The sequence below is a fragment of the Equus asinus genome, chromosome 10 (assembly GCF_041296235.1).
Source record: "Equus asinus isolate D_3611 breed Donkey chromosome 10, EquAss-T2T_v2, whole genome shotgun sequence".
Taxonomy (NCBI): domain Eukaryota; kingdom Metazoa; phylum Chordata; class Mammalia; order Perissodactyla; family Equidae; genus Equus; species Equus asinus.
In genome coordinates, this window is record NC_091799.1 from 66971044 (window position 1) to 66986593 (window position 15550).

Consider the following 15550-nt stretch of genomic DNA (forward strand, 5'->3'; position numbering starts at 1 on the left):
TGAAGACCTGAGAGCTGGGCTATTGCTCTGGACACTCAGGCTTTGCTTGAATGATGTAAGCCCTCTTTTTTCTAAGTCAAAGTAAAGTCAACTTTGGGTGCCAAGGGTTTAAAATTAGGAGACTCCTAATTATACGAGAGAAATATAGGAACCTATAGCTGCCATCCTTGGTATGCTCTGAGACCTTATTGTTTTGTTGTTTAACCTAACCCCTCATTCTATTGAGCTGTTGATTAAATGTCCTAATCTCTCTAAACTTCAGTTTCCTCATTGTAAAGTCCTTAGGGACTTTATTGTGAGGATTAAATGAGAAAATGCATGTATATTGCTTAGCCCAGATGCTGACACAGTAGATCCTCAGTAAGTGTTAACCACACTTCCTGTTACTATCAACATATATCAGGTCATCAGTTCAATGAATTGTGGACAAATGAATTGCTGAACCATGCTGGGTTAGAGATCATAAACTTCGAGATGGTTCCCGGTCTCTGCCCTTGGCTTATTGTGTAACTTCAGTCACTTGCATAAGTCCAGGGGGTGGGGAGAGATAGGACTTGGCAGACAGCAGGTCATATGATAAGGACTTGGAGGGGATGTGGTTGACCAGAAGCTCCCAGGACCTAGGTAAGTGGCTCACCTGAGTGACTCAGTCTGAGGCTGCATAGGTTTGTAGGATCCATAATGAGGGAGGTGGTGGTTAGACTCATGCATGAGCACCAGGCTTAGAGAAGGATAGGGACAAACTAGAGGATGTTATGAGATGAGGGATAGTCTCTGAATCACATTTCCTGAGGTCTAGTGGAGGAGATGGAGGGATAGATTTGGGAAAGTGGGCAACAGGGTAACTGAATCAAGCTTCCAATAATTTGAAGGTTGCTCCATGGTAAAAACTAAGACCACTGGGTGGAAGTTCTGGGGAGGCATTTTCAGTTCTATTGCCAGTTGGGATGAGGGTGATAGAACCTTCTAGAAATTAGCAGTGGAATGGACTACCATGCAATGCAGAGTCTCTAGAACTGAGGAAGTTTTCTGTCCAGGAACATATGGAAGGGACTCAGTACAGCCTTGTGGGTGGAAGTGATGGCCAAGGAAGAATTTTCCTGAGGAAAAATTCCTCAAGAAGGAGTAGACATGAGGCAGACGAGGTTGGGGAAGTGGATGGGGGGGAAGAGAGAGAGCATGATCGGCGCTGGTAACTGTAAGTGCTTTGGTATGGTGGGGGCATAGATGTGACGGGGAATGACTAGTGTGGAGAACAGAGAGATCTTTGACAGCTTTGTATGTTATCTTGAGAAGACAGCGCTGTATTCTGAGGGTTACGGGGAGCCACAGGAAGGCTTTAAGCAAGGGAGTGACATGGTGCCGTAGAAAGTTATTCTCACTCCATCAAAAGCCTAAATAGAGCAAGAAGAGAATCAGCATTTCCTGAGAACCCACTGTGAACTGGATACTTCACGTAAATGATAGCACCCACACTCACAACCACCCTCACAGACAAGGAAACTAAGGACCAGAGAGGTTAAGTGATTTTCTGAACATTGCCCAGTTATTAAGTGACTGAGCAAAGACTCAAAATCAAATGGGTCTGATTCCAAAGTCTGTGCTTTGGTTCACTTTAGTGAAAACAAAACGAAATAAAACAAATATCTCTATTGAAAATATACCCAAATCTCAAATCCCCAGAGGAATATTTCTTAGCCATTCTGTAAGACTGAAATAACACCCAAGGGTGCCAACCATGAGGCTTTCCCCTTTCAGGTGACCTGCTGCTGTAAGACCCTCTTCCTCCTGGCTGGAGATAGTTAGACAAGGGCCATCTGACACTCCTTCCAGGGAATTTGGGATTGGGATTCTGACGGCAGCCAGTTTGTCTTTTTATGTAGCTGGGTACTTGGTTGCTAAGATGCAGCCACATCCCCCTGTGTGGATGGAGAAGCAGAGAAAACGAACTGCAGAGAGAGAAGAATGTAGCAGACGGAGAAGCAGAGAGAGACAGAGGATAGTCTTGCCTGGGGCTTTCTGGTTCTTACAGTCCGTTGGAATTTCCTGAGAGCCCCTATATCCTTATAACCTACTCTTCTTTTGATTTAAGTTAGCTAGTTTAGTTTCTGTTAAAATGGAAAGAAATGGATGCATCGGAGTTCCTAAGGGGGCGCTGAGGAGGGCAGGCGGTGAGAGAATGTGGACTTCACTCTCCAAAGGGCTGAAAGTGGTGGGGAGCAGGTTTTGGGGGATGGAACCCTGTGATGCCTTCTGATAACTCCTCAGAGAGTCACTAAACTCGTGAAATGCTGAGTGAGCCTAGGTTTCTCGTGGGAACAGAGAAGGGGGTGGGGTCTGAGGACACCCTGATGTGGGGCTTCATGGAGACACTGCATGGGGAGGCAGTGGGGCAACCGCAAAGAGGAAGAAGAGGAATGAAGGCAGGAAAATCTCAAGGAGGGGATGGACCTATCGCAAACCTCAGAAGTGGGGTTCAGGCCAAGTTTAACAAATCCAAAAGAGTAGAAAAGCACATTTGGTTTATAATTAAAATCAGAGGTTTAAGTAATATAATATTACAGAGTTCCATTTATTTCATTTTATTTTTATAGAAACAAGGCATAAAGATATTCTAGTAAAATTCCAAGTTATGAATGTGTGTGGAGTAAGAAATGAAAGCCCCCACTACTTTCCCAAATATTTTAGTGAAATTCCACGTGGAACTTGGCCAGGCCCTGAAGAGTCCATTTGGGAGTGAAAAGTGTCCCAGGCTGTAGGAAGCAGGTGAGAGAAGAGAGCACAGCACTGTCCTTCCTCCCAGTGGATATGGGAACAATGCTTGGGACTGGATTTGCTTTTAATTAGCATCTAACAAGCATACATTAAAAATTATCTGTCATTGCGTAAGGCCTTTTTGTTTGTTTCTTGAGAAGGTACAGAGATTTCTTGTATACCTCCCTGCCCACACGCCTGCATAGCCACCTCCGTTATCAACATCCCCCACCAGATTTGTGACCATCAGTGAACTGACATTGACACATCATAATCACCCACAGTCCATAGTTTACAGTAAGTTCATTCTGGGCGTTGTAGATTCTCTGGGTTTGTACAAATGTATAATGACACATATCCACCATTATAGTGTCATACAGAATAGTTCTACTGCCCTCTGTGCTCCACCCATTTATTCCCCCGCCTTCCCCCTCCCCAAACCCTGGCAACCACTGATCTTTTTACTGTCTCCATAGTTTTGCCTTTTCCAGAACATCATATAGTTGGAATCATGTCCTGGAGCAGGATTCTAAGCTTCCTTGACTCTTTTCCACAACAGGTACAGTAGAGAGAGCGGGGCCAGTTGGTGTCAAAGCTGTGGGTGCCCCTGAGACTACCAACTGCCCTGCTGATGTGCTCTCAGCCCCACCCAGGCCAGCCCCACCACAAGCAGCAGGGTGAAGGGAGTGACCACTAACTCCAGAACCCCATTTCATTGCCCTGCAACCCAGCCTTCCTCAACTGTTTTTGAATGAGTCACTGGGAAAGGGACTTTCGAGAGATGAAATTTTTGTCTTTTGTCAACTATTCTGACACCAAGCTTTTCCATTTATTGAGAGTTTTGCTCAGTTTGAAGAGTTGGTTAACTGGGGCTGGTTAGGTGAACCCTGTTTGCCTTGGGGAATTCTTGGGCATGAGAGAGGAGTTAGCAACCAGCAGGTATAGCCAGAGTTTCATTTGTTTATCTATTGATTTAAACATGAATGTTTTTTAAAAAAATAAACATGGAAAAAACATAAGACAAAAATTTTAGATACAAAATCAAAGCCTCTCTCTTTTCCTACTTCCAATTCTACTGCTATGATCTGAATGTCTGTCTTCCCCCCAGATGCACATGTTGACATCTTTACCTCCAAAGATGATGGTATTAAGAAAGTGGCCTATGGGGCTGATTAGACCATGAGGACAGGGTGCTCATAATGAGATTAATGCTCTTATAAAGAAGGCCCCAGAGAGACCTGAGCCCCCTCCGCCATGTGAGGAAACACATGCTGGCTGTTAACCAGGAAGGGGGCCCTCACCAGAACTCCACCATCCTGGCGCCTTGATCTGGGACTTCCCAGCCTCCAGAACTGTGGGAAATAAATTTCTGTTGTTTATAAGCCACCTAGTCTGTGGTATTTTGTTGTAGCAGCCTGAATAGACTGACACCTACCTTTACCAATTTCTCTCTTAGAATTAAAAAAATCAACATAATAGCCTATATACGCATATTCTTTTTCATTTTTTCGTGTGTGTGGTTTCTTTTTCCGGTAAGGAAGATTGGCCCTGAGCTAACATCTGTTACCAATCTTCCTCTTTTTGCTTGAGAAAGATTGTTGCTGAGCTAGCGTCTGTGCCAATCTTCCTCTATTTTGTATGCAGGATGCCATCTCAGCTTGGCTTGATGAGCAGTGCATAGGTCTGTGCCCAGGATCCAAACTTGCAAACCCTGGGCCACCAAAACAGAGTACGTGAACTTAACCACTATGCCACTGGGCCAGCCCTCTTTTTTGTTTTTTGAATTGCAAATAAAGATACATTGATCATCTTTGTACATGCATCTTTGTGTACTTTTATTTCTACAGTGTACATTTTTTAAAGAGGAATTTCTAGGTCAAACTGCATGTATATTTTTAACTTTGCTAGATGCTGCCAAATTTACTTTTACAAAACTATACCTGTTCAGACTCCCACCAACAGTATATGACTGCCTGTTTCTCCCCATCCTCACCAATGCTGGGGATTGCCAAACTTTAGTACTTTCCAGTCTGATAGGGAAAAGCAGTGACTTTTTAAAAAAATAGGTTGTGTGTGTGTGCGTGTGTGTGAGAAATTTTGTCCCTGAGCTAACATCCATGCCAGTCTTCCTCTACTTTATATACACAGCATGGCTTGATGTGCAGTGCATAGGTCCATGCCTGGGATCCAAACCTGCGAACCCTTGGCCACCAAAGCAGAGCTTATGAACTTAACCACTACACCACTGGGCTGGTCCTCAAGCAGTGACTCTTTTGATTTTCATTTTTTAAATGTTGAACAATGTAGTGCACTTATTGTATCTCCCTCTTTTTTTTTAATGAGTAGATAGTTAATTTCTTTTGCCCTTTGTCTTATTGATTTGTAAGGACTCTTCGTTTATTAAGAAACCAGACCTTTGTCAGTCAGATATGTTACATGGACTTTTCTCCAGTTTTTAATTTGTCTTTGACTTTGTTTATAATGTCCACCATATTTGCCATATGGAAGCTTGTTTTTTATTTTAATTTTTTGTAGACACATTCATCAATCATTTCCTTTAGGGCGGCCTGAGTATAACACCCCATGCTGAGAGGAAGAACACAAAGAAGCCTTCTAGGAGAGGGAGAGATAAAGCTCAGCTACCAGTTCACTATGATGACAACATTGTGTCACCTGAGACTTCTCTATAATCATAAGAAAGAGCAGTGCAAAGAAACTTTTTTTTCTACATGAAGTGGGGATGAGGAGATGTTACAGTAAGGGATGATGAAGAGTTCAGAGGAAGGAACATCCCCAAATGCAGCCCGGCAAGGGAATAGGACAATAGAGCCTAAGTTGGAAGTGAAGGAGGCAGCCGCTCTCATGCTCCCGAGCTTGACTTTGGGCTGTGGAGATGGGTGTGGGTGAGTGGGTGCAGTAAGGAGGTAACTGCAGGTCTGGATGACCACCTCCTGGGGCTTCGCTATCTCTGGTAAGTTGACTCTTCCTCTCTTCTCCCTCCATCTCCATCTCCATTCCCTTTTCTCTGCAGCTCAACCCCAGCCTAGAAAATGAAAAAAGTCACATCCCATAGAAGACACTCTCCCTTGGTCTGAGGTGAGTCCCGCTCTGAGGACCAGTGACCATGGAGTCCTTGGGGATGTGGGTTGATATTGTTGTGTCTCTTCTTTGCTGGTCTTACTGGATGACCCATCTCACTGAAATGCTGAGAAAAGGAAGAAGGAATTTGAGAGATATAGATGCTATGAGAACGAGCCATTTGGAGCCCTGGCAAAATGCTGCATTTGACCCTTGTTCTTTCTTATTCAGAAGTTGACCCACCAGTTTGGATTTTGCTTCTCGTTTTTCCCTAGGTAGCTGACCCTTGGGTGTTTTTCAGCTCAGGCTCATTTCTACTAGAGGAAAAAGAAAAGGTACATTTCAACCAAGCAAGCTTACCACTTACTAACCACTCAAGATTTGGTGTGGCAACAAGCCAACGCTAAGGTCTCAATTCAAGGTTTGGGATTATGTGTGGATTTGAGCTCAAACTAACAAGTGAGAATAGAGGTGGGAATAGAAGCAGGAGAGGAAGAGAAGGGTGGAGCAGGGCTGTGGTGGGCGTGGTGGATGGGAATTGAACAGAGGAGGCTGGGAGGCGACAGCCTGCCTTCCTCAGCAGCTGGAATCACACCTACTATAGAAACAACGAGGATCTTCGAGAGAAGAGGGGCGTTAGTTCCTACCAGTTAACTGGCAGAACTTGCGGGGCAGCTCGTCACCCATGTTGCAAGTAGGAGTTAAAAAGTAAGGAAGAAACGAATGAGAGAAAATCTAGCCCTGCTGAAGCGGGCGGGAGGGCTCAGTGTCAGTCCCGGGGATTGTGAATGCGGACTTTCTCCAAGCTGATTAAACGGAATTAACTCCACAGTCTGGGATCTTACAACCTCCTGTTGCTCTCATCTGCCCAAAGCCTTGTTCTACCTCTTCAGAGCCTCCTGGAACCCTGAGGAATTTATTAATGAGGTCCAATTATGGAAAATGTCAGGTTTTTAATCAACTTTGGATGCACGGCTGAAGAGTTCAGCTCACCGCCCCTGAGAAAATGTACATTAAACGAGATTTCAGATGGACTGCCTACTTGATTTCCCCACCGTTTCCCCACGTCCAGCCCTCTCCCCTTCCCAGTTGTCTGAAGCACCTCTACCCTTGCTCCCCCCACTTCCCCTCTGTCTTCATCTTCCCACCCCCAGCTTTCACACAGGGCAGTGGACTTCAGCTGCCCCCTTGTTTTAAAACCTGCAGGACAAACAGGGCACTGCAGACTGGCGCCCCGGCTGGTTTCTGTCCAAGCCCTCCCCAACTTTAACTTGTGGCTTTCATCTAGGTGTGCTGGAAAGACTTTTCCGAGCCATTTCCACCCTCGTCAACTGCTAGCAAACAATCTTTGTTTCCTCTCCGAGGATATTTTTGAAAACAGATTAGAAGCTTGAAAAAACACTTGGAATAACTCCTTAAACAGGTTTTCCAAACACTAGGGGAAGGAAACAAAGGAGGTGGGTGGGAGCATCAGCCCTGAATACTGTTCTATTTCTCATCCTGTGTTGCCTCCGGCCCTGCAAAGCCCAGGTTCTCCCCGGTCTATGGAAACTTTGCAAACTTCCGGGGCTTGTCTCTGAGGAGGCTGCTCCTCACCCTGGGAGAGACGGGCCCTCCACCAGCTGCTGTGGGAATGGCACATCTGGCATTCCGGCAGCCACTTCCTCTCCAGGGAAAAGCCTGGGCTCCACCCTGTGCAGTTTCACAAAGTGATGCTGAGGCCCCTGGGAAGGGGCAGGAGCGGTTGTGAGCTGTTAACACCCTCCGGTGCTCCTGTGGGGCCTGAAGACTCAGCTCAGCTGATTAAACATTCTTCATCTAAGGAAGACATTTAAAGGGACCATTGCATGGCATGCCCAGGTTTTCCATAGGTGGAAATTTCACTTAACAAGCTGGGAGACCCAGTCAAAAAAAAAGAAAACAAAAAGCGACAGCAGCAGCTAGGTAGGCTGGAAGGTTGGTCTGCAGAGGTGGCAGCTTCAACCCTGCTTTTTAGATAAAGCCATCCCCATCCACTCTGGCTGGCAGGGACTTCTTTAATAAGCCAAGATCCTTGTGGTTGCAGGTGACTGGAAAGCAACTGGATTTATATTTATTGGACAAGTGAGGGCACTTGTCAGCTCCTGAAATCAGGTTGGTAACGTAGCTAGGTCTCAGGAATGAATGGAACCCGTAGAGGGCTGGGTCTGGCTCGTACTGGTTCCTGAGAGCTGATTGTTCAATTTTCAGGAATGTTGTTAGTTGTTAAACATTGCCATTATTATAAATGAAAGTATATAAACTCACGAGTAAAAATTATATTAAACACAAAGGTAAGAAATTCTAAAACCTCATCGCTTCCTAATTGTTTCACTGCATTTTGCTATTACCTATGCTCTTGAGATTCTTTACATCTATTGTATCATGGTGTGTATTCCTCAGCCCTTTGCAACTCCGTTTCTCAGTGATGTTGCATTGGAAGCTTGAAATTGGTGTGGTAGAAGCATTTACACCACAGAAATTCGCAAATGTTACAAAGCAGAGCTTGATCTATTGCTTTGTTGGTTGTCCAGAGTCTAGACTTAAGGAAGTGATGGAGAAAACGTTGATAATGAAAATTAAACTTAAAAGTATGTTGCATCTGTAGTTGTCACATTGTGAATGGCATCAAAAAATGAGAAAATATTATTTCCATTTTTGAATACTATCCCTGCAATCTTTGATCTAGGACAGATTTGCAAATGGCCACTTACCTGAAACTCATGTCCTTAGTTGTGTCTCACTGGTAGGAACTTCACTGTTTTTTATTGCCTGTGTTTTACTTGGGGGAGAGACTATCCTCTCTTCACTATATGGCATTGCTTTTCTGGTTGGAAGGAAAGAAATTTGAGGGATTATCTTGGTGCCTCTCACATCACGCCATTTTATATGTATATACATATGATCACACCATTGTGCATACAGTTGGCCCTCAGTATCCGTGAGTTCCACAGTCATGGATTCAAGCAATCACTAATCACGTGCTATGTTTAGCAGTCTCCCTTCTGTGTATGTGGGAGCCCAAGGATACCAAGGGTCGACTAAGGGACTTGAGCATCCGCGGTTTGGTGTCTGCAGTGGGTCCTAGAACCAATCCTCCCTGAAACTGTGTGTATATGTAATATCACACTATTTTAAATACATATATTTTTTTCTCATTTATGTCATATATATATATAACCTCATTTAATCCTTAGAACTAAATGCTTTTCTTAGACCTGCATTGCTTTTCTTGTCGGTGGGAGGGAGACTTGGGGTGTTATATTCGTGCCCCTCAAATCCAAGCCAGTGTCTGTCTATCTCCAAGGAGTCAGGCAGCAAGTTTGATGTGTGCATATTTGTTCTTCTTCACAACCTTGGGCCCATGGCCGTTACCATCATTGTTTTCCACTGATGCTAACAAGCAGACCTGGCCCTGTTTCCCAAGCTGGGTCATGAGCAGAGCAGTTCATGACGTTCTTGTTTAGAATCCTGATTATAGATGATGATTTCTGTGAACCTCCTTGAAGGTGAGCCACTTCTGCTGGAAAGGTGTCATTGCTCCTGTGGATTGGCAAAGCTGGTGGGACAGGGCAAGATAGGGCCTCCGTACACAGGTCATGCAACCCAGGACTACTGAATGGGTCATTGAACCCATTACTCTGCCTCCACACTATTTCACTGAAACCATTTAAAGAGTAGCATACAAGAGGAAGAATTTGGGGCCAGCCCTGTGACCAAGTGGTTAAGTTCGTGCGCTCTGCTTCCGTGGCCCAGGGTTTTACCATTTTGGATACTGGGCACAGACCTGGCACTGTTCATCAAGCCATCCTGTGGAGGTGTCCCACATAGTAGAATTAGAAGGACCTACAACTAGAATATATAACTATGTACTGGGGGGCTTTAGGGAGAAGAAGGAAAAAAAGATTGGCAACAGATGCTAGCTCAGGGCCAATCTTTAAAAAAAAAAGAAGGAATTTTAAAAAACATAATTGTATTCAAGAATGCATTCCAGGGGGCCAGCCCGGTGGCACAGTGGTTAAGTGCGCACGTTCTGCTTTGGTGGCCTGGGTTTCACTGGTTCGGATCCCTGGTGTGGACATGGCACTGCTTGGCAAGCCATGCTGTGGTAGGCATCTCATACATAAAATGGAGGAAGATGGGCACAGATTTTAGCTCAGGGCCAGTCTTTCTCAGCAAAAGGAGGAGGATTGGTGGCAGATGTTAGTTCAGGGCTAATCTTCCTCAAAAAATTTTAAAAAAAAGAATACGTTCCAATGCCTTATGCAAATCTTTTCTTCTGTACTGTGAGTTGATTTCTCCCTATTCAGTTTTCCAGGCATATTAAAAAAATCACTGTGTTTTAGACACTGAAGCTTCCTAAAACCCCCTGTTCATCATCACTTCTGAGCAGATTTTTTTTTTTTTACCTCTTAAATGTCTCCCACAATGATTTCAAGACATTACTTTTCAGACATTTGTTTTTTGTCTTTAAGACACAGGGCTGGCTCTAATTTTTCTAATATTTTAAAAAAGATTTGGCCTCAATGGAATCTCTTATGCTCTCTCTCATGCTGATTTCTCCTTTCTCTGAATTCTTTTAAAGCTTATGGTCAGTGTTCTGCAATTTATTTGTTTTCTGTGTGGAGCACTTTTCTACCCTAACCAATATATAAGCTATGGAGGGCAAGGCTGTTAACTTATGCTTTTCTGTCCCTTAACATCTGCTAAAGTGCCAGAAAAATAGTTAACATTCAAAATGAACTTGTTGGTTTGTTAGCTTGTTGACTGACAGCTGTAAGAACTCTTCTTCCTTCTAATGTTTACACATTTCCGATTTGCTGCTTTTCATCTGCTGACGATGAAAAAGCTTGGTAGAACTGTGGACAAGGAAGGTGACTTAGCTCTGAGTGATATTCTGAAAGATCTCTCATGAATGAAATTCGTGACTTTTAGACACAAATGTTTTAAGTATCTATTTTGTCTACTCAGAATCCCCCCTATGCCCCATCATTGTTGTCTGGTCGTTACCATGTTTTGAGTTGGTTGAGGTTCTTAGAAAGCAATGCCACTATCATGATCTTCCAAGTAAATTTGTAAATTGTGTTTTAAAAAAATTTTTAAATCCAGGGGATAGAGACTCCTTTGACTTTTAACTCTTGATTGATAAATGGTTTGGCTGGATTTTTGGTAATGTTATGAGAAATCTAATGCAAATGTGATATTTATAATTGAAAGTATAATATTTTGTCTTGAAATAGTGAAAGGACTAAAGCAGTTGCCTTCTAAAATTAATCCAAACAAATCCATAAAGCATGGTAATACATTCAAATTTTCACAAGACAATTTTATATAAGAATTTTTTTTCAACAAATCTCTATAACAAATAATTTAGTATTTGGTCTTTAACAAACTGATAAAAATCCACAATATTATTTTCCTTTGTTTATAAATACAGGCTATGACAGGATTTGGAAAACCAATGTAGGTGTATTGAAGAGGGAGGGTTACAATTTCCCTGAAATAAGTCATTCCCAGGGATTAAAGAAATAACCCAGGGATTAGCATTTATGTGAGGTAATAGCGCACTTGTTCTTATGGAAAACCCATAAACCTTATGGCTACCCCATAAGGGTAGCGTGGGCACTGGATATAGACTTCTCCCGTAGCAGGACAAATCCACTAACATTTATTGAGTGCCTATCATGGGCAGTATTCCCATGCAGACTCTCAACCAATATTAATCAGATAAAATATTGCTTCGTTTCAAAGATTCAATGGAAATTAGGGGTATAAAGGATGAAATGGCCTTATACTCCTAAGCAAGCGTTTATTGAATGCCTGCTGTGTGCCTAGAACTATAGTATTATCTTACCTGCTTGATTATAGATGAGCAAATGGAAGCTCAGAGAGGTTAAGATAATTTATTTAAAGCCATGGTTTGTAGTTAGGTCTAACTCCAAAGGCTTAGCTTTTCTTCCCCTCCCATTGCCTCCCATGTGGCTGAGACCAGTATTTCCTGCCCCTATGGGATCCCTCTCCCCTTCATGGGGCTGGGGGTGGGGACTGTGATCTGGGGGATGAGTGTCACCCACAAGTACATGGGATGGAGACAGAAGGGCTCAGATCTTACCAAGGGCCAAAAGGTCTTGTGGATGGGAATTCTAGTTCCCCGACTTACAGGAATTTTGAGAGAATTGGCACTGGTATAACAAGAAATGCTTTGGGCTCTTCAGATGAAAGGCTGTAGGTAAGTATAAAGTGTAACTATTAGAGACTGGCTTGGAATTTTATACAAAGGAGAGTGCTTACTAATTAGCAGATAGCTACTCATTTGCAGATTTGTTTTCTAGTTTAGTCTCTCATTGGTGCTATTACAAGGGATAGAAAAGTGCCCGAATGTTTATGACCAAGTCTTAAAGGCTAAGTTTGCATGTCCTGGGTAGACCTATCTGCTTATAAAAATAATAATACTAATTATAATAAATCTTGTTTACACCTTCTCTTTGCTTGAAAGGCTTCAGAATCTCTGCAAATTTTAGCCTTTAGAGTCATGTTTGTTCACTGGCCTATGACTTATCTGAGCACCTGAGGACATTTTAGTAATAATAGGAACTGACAGGACCACGGAATTAATTAGGCATTGTCTCCATTTGGAGCATACCTGTTGGGGAGGAGGAGGGGGGAAGTAGAATATTTTTTTTTTAATGTAGCCTAGATGGCCACAATCTTCTAATTCCTTTTATCTTCTTAGCCAATCCTGGACTAGATCTGGAGGTTATTATTATAAAGTCCCCCCAAGTTAATGTTTCCCTTTGTCTATTGTTTATTTTTAAATGACCCAGGCAGTGGCTCAGAAAGGAATGCAATTCCCATACAACATTTTCCCACATTAAACAATTAAAAATTATTTGGGGGAAAAAGGGAGAGAGAGAAAGCAAGAGAAGGAACTTAGAGTCTTGGAAAAACTTTTATAGAAATGTGGTTGGTATTTTTCTTTTGTGGCTATAAATAGAAAGCCAAGGACAACTTAAGTGCTATGACCAAGGTCATAGAGTAGATGGGAGCTACTAAATAGGGACCGAAATAGACTGACCAGGTCATCATGTGCAATAGTACTTCTTTGTTAAAAGCCACATTTTGATATTCTTTATTCTGAGACCTTGGCTTCAAAGGCTAGCCATAGATACTAACTGCCATCCTCTTCTTTCTCCCAGCTGTTTCCACTTCCTCTCCTTATAATTCTCACTTTCATTATTCAAAAATGCAGCCAGTGAGCTCCTCAGTCCTCTCCCCAGCCTCATCTATGCTGTGTTAATTAAGGTAATGATGGCTGTTGTAACAAACTCACCCTCAATGATATACTATTGGCTTGAACACAATAGACTTGTTTTTTCTTGCTGATGGAAAGTCTAAAATAGATATCCTGATTGATAGAGTTCTATCCTCTAAGCAGTGACGCAGGAACCTGAGCTCCCTGTGTTGTGGCTTCACCATCTTCAACACGTGGGTTCCAAAGTCACCCTGGGCATGAGCACCCAGCCTCCAGAGGGGAAAATAGCATAGAGGATCACAGGTAGAAAGTTTTTATCTGCCTGGTTTCGGGGTTGCCCACATCGTTCTTTTCACATTAGTTTGGCTAGAACTCTTGGTCATGTGGCCACACCTAACTGCAAGGGAAAATGTAGGGGTTGCATGTCCAGAAAGAAGCAATGGAATTGATAAATGATCAGTTGGCCTGGTTTGCGCACTTTCTCCAACTTTGGTTTCTGTGGTTCCTTTTCCTTTCATCAGTTCTTCAGGGACACCTTTTCTGCTCCTCTGCTTATGTCCTCTCTGTAGAGAGTACAATCAACTCTCCTTAATTTACTTTTTCCTTTTAATTAATTAGTTGGTTAATTAATGTAAAAAATTGTAGTAAAACATACATAGCATAAAACTTCTCACTTTAATCATTTTTAGGTATATAGTTCAGCGGGACTAAGCACTTTCACATTGTTGTACACCCGTCCCCATCATCCATTTCCAGAACATTTTTCATTTTGTAAAACCAAAACCCAGTACTCAGTAAACAATCCTGCCCGTTTCCCTCTCCTCTCAGCCCCTGGCAACCACCATTCTACTTTCCATCTCCATGAGCTGATCTTTTTTATCTTAACATTCCACAAAACATCACAATGGTCCTCCACATTGACAACATTATGTTAATTGGATCTGAATAACAGGAAGTAGCAAGCATTTTATGTTTCTCCACCTGTATTGAGGAATAATTGACATATCACATTGTGGATTTTAAGCTGCACAGGCCCACTTTCCGTGGTAGCCCCTTGGCACCCAGCCTTCTCTCATCCCTGGAATGTTGCATCTACGGGGACGTGGATTCCCTGTTTTCATGCTCCTCTCATTGTATGTACCTTATACCTCACAGGAGAAAAAATAAACTCCTGTCCTCTCACCTGAGCCTCCTGAGCTCTCCTCTTTCCCTGAGTATTCCCCCCTTACCTTCTCCTAAGACCCTTCCGATCTGATCTCCAACACTCTGTATACTTTTTGCCTCATTCATACCCAATTTAGTTGCTCCTTCTGCCCCATCCTCCAAATCCCTTCCTCACATTCTGGGTACCTCTTCCCACTTAACTTTTCAATCTCCAATTACTCCAAATGGGCTTTAGGCTGATGCTCTCCTTACTCTCAGATGAAACATAAGCTTCCGTCTGTGGTCTCCCAAACTCTCTGTGGGCTGTCTTATGCCAGTTCTCGGTCCTCAACCACCATTTAGGTAATACCGCTTGCACTCGCATAACCTTTTGAACTGACAGAACAATTTCTCAGATATTATCATATGAATCCCATCAGTAATCTGAAAGATAAGCATCAGTAGTGCCATTTCATCTACGTAGAAACAGATCCAGGGGGAAAAGTGATTTTCCCAAAGTCACACAGAATATACAGGATTAAGACTTTAGCTCAAGTTTATACAAAATAAAAGCTTAAGCTCAAAGCTTATTACTCCTTCGAGTTTCTTGTAGCTGTCAATTTTTTCCATCTAAACTGTCTGCTGCAAGTAGTTATTCCTGCTGTCTCCATTTTCCCACTGCGCCAGCCTCTTACCTCCTCTGTGTCTCTGGCCACAAACTTAGAACTCCTTCATGCCCTGCCTTCATATCTTTCAACTCAAGACTTTGCAGAATGGAGTGGAATGCCCCTGGAAGGAGCATATGCTATACAGCTGAAACTCTGAAATGGTGAAAAGGTTTGTTGACTGCTTATTTATTTATTTATTTATTTGTTTGTTTAGTTTATTCTAATATAGCAAAAGTAATGTATGCATAGAATGTGGGACTGTAGACATCAAATAAATAAATAAAAAACTTTAATCTGCCACTCAGCCAACAGTTTTTGAGTCCCAGCTAGGTAAAATTTTATTTGCAGTTGTAAATGATGTAGAGAATGAATGAGAGTCCCTGCTCTCCAGGAGCCTTAGGGTAGCAGAAGATAAGACTAAGATCCAGATAATAATGACAAGACATGGGAAATGATAGCGGCAGCAGGAAGCACAAAGTTCACCTGTTTCTTCCGATGATGACTAGCAGGAAAATATTCAGTTGGAGAGGCTGAAGGTTGAGCTAATGAAGGAAGGGAAAATTTGAACTGGTCTTTACATTAATTAATGTAGCTATTAATTTGACAATTAATCTAAGCCTCTACTACCGGCCCGCTG

At 42.7% G+C, this 15550-nt stretch overlaps 1 long non-coding RNA gene across 1 annotated transcript in view; it reads left to right on the forward strand.

Moving 5' to 3' along the window:
* Window positions 1-546: 546 nt before the first annotated feature.
* Window positions 547-15550, forward strand: part of LOC139046409 (uncharacterized) — a 65165-nt gene continuing 50161 nt past the window's right edge. The window contains exons 1-2 of the long non-coding RNA XR_011506470.1: window positions 547-624; window positions 5786-5850. This is a non-coding gene — a long non-coding RNA (uncharacterized lncRNA). The remainder of the gene's footprint in view (window positions 625-5785; window positions 5851-15550) is intronic.